Raw genomic sequence first — 5,272 nt, forward strand, 5'->3', positions numbered from 1 at the left:
GGCCATGGGCTCCGCGGGGAACACAGGAGACGCGGGGCAGAGCCGCACAGGGTTGTCCGACACCTGCCGCTGGGAGGCCAGGCGGCCGTCACCCTTTATGCAAGGGCCCGCTCCCGAGGGACGTGAGTCACAGTGCAAGCAAATGTGTACCCACATGATAATGAATCTCACTCACCTTCCCCTTCAGCAAACAATTAGGAGGCTGGGAGCCTCAAAGAGCCCCTCCCTAAGAAATCTGTTGGGATGGCAGCCATCCCTGCCCCAGGCAAGGCCAGCTTCCCTGCCCTTGGCCCCGGTGGCCGAGATGGGAAGACAGGTCCAGCAGCTTAGGCAGGTGTCTACCCCAGCCGGGGCAGTGGCTCTGAGCAGGACGAGGGTGAGGCCCTGGGGCTCTGCTTCCCTTCCAGGAAAGTTTGATTCCTAATCTGCTAGGGAGTCAGAGATACCGGAGATCTGCAGGAAGGATCTGGGTGAGCCCCCAAGAAGGCGACTCCGAGTGTGAACGAAGCTTTTGGGTCTCTGGCCCAGCTCCACCAGTAATTAGCTCTGTCATTTTGAGCAGCCTCCCTTCCCCTTAATGTTCTCCTCCCTAAAATGGAAGATAATAGTAGGACCCGCCTCTCAGGGCAGGGCGAGTGACCAGCTGGAGCGTGAGTATGGCTCAGCAAGGCTCGGTGGTCCGCGGCAGTTGAGCCTGTTCCTGGGGAATGGGGCTGGAAGGGAAGGCCCAGGGCTCAGAGTCATGGGCTCTCCTCCCAGAGAGGAAATGTAACCTGGGACTTTCTCGTGGCTCCAGTTTCCGGGGCCTGGTCTACTGGAAGGATGTGGACCCCATCTGTGATTTTTCTGCTAATGTTGACTATTGGAGTGTAGTTGACCTGTAACGGTCCATCAGTCTCAGGTGTAGACCAAGTGATTCAACATCTCTAGACATTGTGCTCCCCACTGAGAGCGTGGTGGCCCCCTGCCATGGCACAACGAGATCAGCACAATATTGACACCTGTGTTCCCCTCGCTGTGCTTCCCGGCCCCATGACTCACTCATCCCTGGACATCTGTGTCTCCCATTCCCTGGACCTGTCCTGCCCATCCCCCCCTCCCCACCATACCTGGTCCTCCGGCGACCACTAGTGAGCACTTGAGGGATTTCTGAACTTTAGTGCATGTGACAGCCTGGAAAATGGTCCCCCAAAGACCTGGGACCTAATCTCTGGGACCTATAAATAACAGGTTGAAAAAGGATCTTTGCAGAGATGACCACGTCAGTGCTCCTGAAACGGGGAGATCATCGTGGCCCTAACTGCAGCCGTGAGTGCCCTCCCACGATGCGGGCGAGGGGGTGTGACAACAAGGAAGAGCTAATGTGTCCACAGGGACAGAGACTGAAGCCACACAGCCATGGGCCACAGATGCCAGCAGCCATGGGAACCTGTAGGACGCCCCGGGTCTCTGCAGGGAGACTGGCCTCACCAGTTAGTGGGTCTGACGTGGGTCCTGGAGTTAGGGACAGTCTGCACAAAACACTTAGTGGGGGTTGGGCAGGTCCAGACAAGCAGCCAGCTGTCCACAGAACAATACGGTTTCTCTGGGTTCACCAGAAGCTCCAGGCCCAAGCTGGCATCAGAGAGATGCACTGCAGGCCTAGCCCCGCCGGGGCCCCAACTTCACTCACTCGGGCCCTTTCCCTGGATTCACCATCAGCCCAGCGTCCACTGTCCCACTTCACCAGCCCCTACACGTGCCCCTGGTCTCACCTGGTGGCCCCATCCTCCTTTAAAACCAGAACCACAGAACCACAGCTCCATTCCTTCTACACAGCATTCTCCTGAGCACCGTGGTCTCCAGGAGAAATCCAGCTGCTCTGTTTGGGAATGGGAAGGAAATACTTACTCCCAGTGTTGAATCCATGGCCCAAGATCTGAAGCCCACTGGAGCAGTCTGACTCCACCCAGAGCGCTCATTTCAAACACAAATCTGGCCATGCAGTTCCCCTGCTAGGGGCTGCCCAGTGCTCCAAGGAGAACGGGGAGGGAGGGGGTGATGTGGCCTGTAACACCCTAAGCATTGGGCCCTTTCCTTCCTCTAGTCCCTGCTCCTGTCTTTGCTCCAGGTCCAGGAATGTGGGCTTCCATGTGGGGCACCCTCTGCTCACCCACCCCAAGGGACCCTGAAAAGGCTCTCCAGACCCTGCCCCCCACAACCCACCCGCTCTGACCCACTCTCTAGTGAGCTTCAATGCCCTGGCCGCGCCTGCACCCACCAGACTCTGACCCCCACAAAGACACCTGTCTGTGTTCTGTGTTCTGCTCCTCGCCACTGTCTCTCTTGAGCCCCGAGAGTCTCCCGGAGTGTAGTGGGGACTGAACACATCTTTGGCGAATGCAGGAGTTGGAGACAGCACACCTTTAGGTAGGGATGTCTGTGGACGAAGGGGGGGACCTTACAGAATTTCTATCCCCAGATCCCCTTCCCCCTGCACCTCCAGGCATACCCCCGGCAGACTGATGGAGCGAGCAAGTCCTTCCTCCATAGCAGTGAGCACAGCTGGTGATTTTCTGTCTCCACGAGGGATTTTTGCAGGGTGAGCGCCCTCCTTCCACCTGCCCGCCCGAATCCCCCCTCGTCACATCCAGATGCTGTGAAATCAGGCCCTTCTCCTGGCAGACAGATCCAAGCCCTCATTACCCGGGTGGGAAAGCAAGGCACGCTGAGTCAGGAGCCTTCTGATCACGGGCCCCTCCTGCAGAGACAGCAGACGCCTCCCCATGATCCCGCAGCAGCCTGTGCCTGGGGGGCTCCATCAACCAGGACAGATGTCTGCACAGCCTCACACCCCAGATACCCACAAGAGCAGCCTCCAGCTCCCTGCCTGGAAGCCCCGGGTCCCAGAGGCTGAGGAGGCCGGGCAGGATCGCCCCTCATGGCACCTGAGCCACACAGCCAAGCCAGAGCCCTGGGCTTGATCTACAGAAGGACCCGGGCTGTGTTGTCCCCTCAGCAAAGGCTGTGAGTCACCTAAAGACCTGAGTGTGTGCTTTTCAGACAGTTACAGTTTGCCAAGCTTCCTGTCATGCACAACTAGAACTTCAGGAGGGAGAGGGCGAGAGCAGGCAGCACTCTCTCTCCTGGACCTCCCCACCTTGGAATTCTAAGGCAGGCAAGGGGTGAATCCGAGGTCAGGCGCTGCTGAGGTTCACGTTTTGAGAAATACCCAGAATAGGCAAATCTGTAGAGATAGAGAGGAGGTATTGGTTGTCAAGGGCTAGCCAGGCAGGGGAACTGGGATTGACTACAAACAGGTATGAGGTTTCTCTTTGGGGTGCTGGAAGTGTTTCCGAGCTGGATGTCAGTGACGGCCCCACAGCACAGCAAGGGTGCCAAGAATCACAGAACTGCGTACTTTCAACTGGTGAGTTTTAGAGTGTGTGAATTTCTTCTCAAAAGAAAATAGTAGGATGGAGAAGACCCGCTGTGATCCACGTGCTCGTTGGCAGTCTCTAAGGAATTCCCAGATTCCACCTGCCCAGGACAGCGAGTATCCCCTCATGCCCAAGAGTGCCTGAGCTGGAAGACCACACCCTGTGCACCAGCGCGAGCAAGCGGGAGGAGGTCCGGAGTGTGGGCACACCCCTCTCCTGGTCTGGGGGTTCACAACACCCCCAGGAGGGTCCCAGCCAAGCTCAGCAACCAACCCAGATCCCACTGACCCGTTATGACAGAGTGAAGCTGTGAACGCCTTGGGCTGGATAGAATGTCAAGTCCACGGCTGATCAGAGACCCACAGAAGGTCTGCATGTACCGGACGCTGGGATCATGACCTGAGCCGATGGTAGAGGCTTTAGCCCACTGAGCCTCCCAGGTGCCCCAAGAAACACACTCTTAATTTCAGAGAACTGACAGTCACCAGAGGGAAGGTGGCGGGGGATGGGTGGAAGAGGCGATGGGGGTGAAGGAGTGCACCTGTCCTGAGGAGCACGGGGTGATGTATGGAAGTGATGAATTACTACATTGTACACCTGAAACTAATATTATACACTATATTAACCATACTGGAATTTAAATTTTAAAAATTGGGTGGGTCGCCTGGGTGGCTCAGTCAGTGAAGCATCTGCCTTCAGCTCAGGTCATATCCCAGGGTCCTGGCATTGAGCCTCACATCGGGCTCCCAGCTCATTGGAGAGTCTGCTTCCCCTCTCCCCCTGCCCCTCCCCCCCCACTTGTGCGCGCGCTCTCTCTCTCAAATAAATACAATCTTTTCTTAAAAATGGGTATTATATGATATTAAGACATTATTAATTTTGTTGAGTATAAGTATTGTAGTTTTCATATAACTATATTTGTCACGTCTTTATGCACTAAATGCACTAAAGTATTTCCAATGAAAATGATATTTTTCTGCCCTTTGATTGAAAATATTCAAGCCAAAAAAAATGCATGGATACCTCCTCTCCTTTGAATGTTCTCATGATTTGAACCTTCCTCATTACAAGATGACCCCCTTTTCTCTGTAATGATGCTTTTTGCCCTAAAGTTTATTTTGTCCATTATTAATATGTTTTTGCCAGCTTCCTTCTCATGAACGTTTGCATGATCTTTTCCCACGGTCTGATTTTCAATCTTCCTGTGCTGTGTCCGTATGCACCATTCTGTTCACGCAGCTCAGCTGACCACTGATTGAGTCCCTGACTCTCCGATGTTAAACCAACCTTCTACTCTTTTTTTTTAATTTTAAATTAATAATCTCTACACGCAATGGGGGCCTCAAACTCACAATCCCGAGATCAAGAGTCAGATTCCCCACCAGGTGAGCCCTCCAGATGCACAACCCCCCAACCCTTCTATGCTTGGCTGTGAGTCTTACCACGTGAATGCAGCTGGATCCTGTTTGCTAGTATTCCCTGCAGAGGACAAAGAGGGATGTGGGTCAACCTGTGAAGGGTGTGTCCTTGGGTGAGGTGAGATGAGAACTCCCTGCCCCGGGAGCAGCCTGCACCCAGGGCCTGACAGAGAAAAGGCTAGAAAGGCGCCCAGCCCCCACCCTGCAGCTCTTAGGGGCCTTGGAGGGTCCGGGACCTCCCAGGGGACTGAAGGTATACATTTCCATGGCTCAGTAAGTAAATTCTGAGCAAAGTGAGCTGGACAAATCTTATGACCAATCAAAATATTCAAATAAAGTACTCTCATTCCTCATATCATATAAAATTATGATGCCAAAAATGGCATATTTTTGCAGTCTGTCGGTTTATGGTATTCGTCCCTCTAACCCTTTACT

This window comes from Mustela putorius, unplaced genomic scaffold, assembly GCF_011764305.1.
Source record: "Mustela putorius furo isolate JIRA1106 unplaced genomic scaffold, ASM1176430v1.1 tig00003942_pilon_pilon_pilon, whole genome shotgun sequence".
Classification (NCBI taxonomy): Eukaryota; Metazoa; Chordata; class Mammalia; order Carnivora; family Mustelidae; genus Mustela; species Mustela putorius.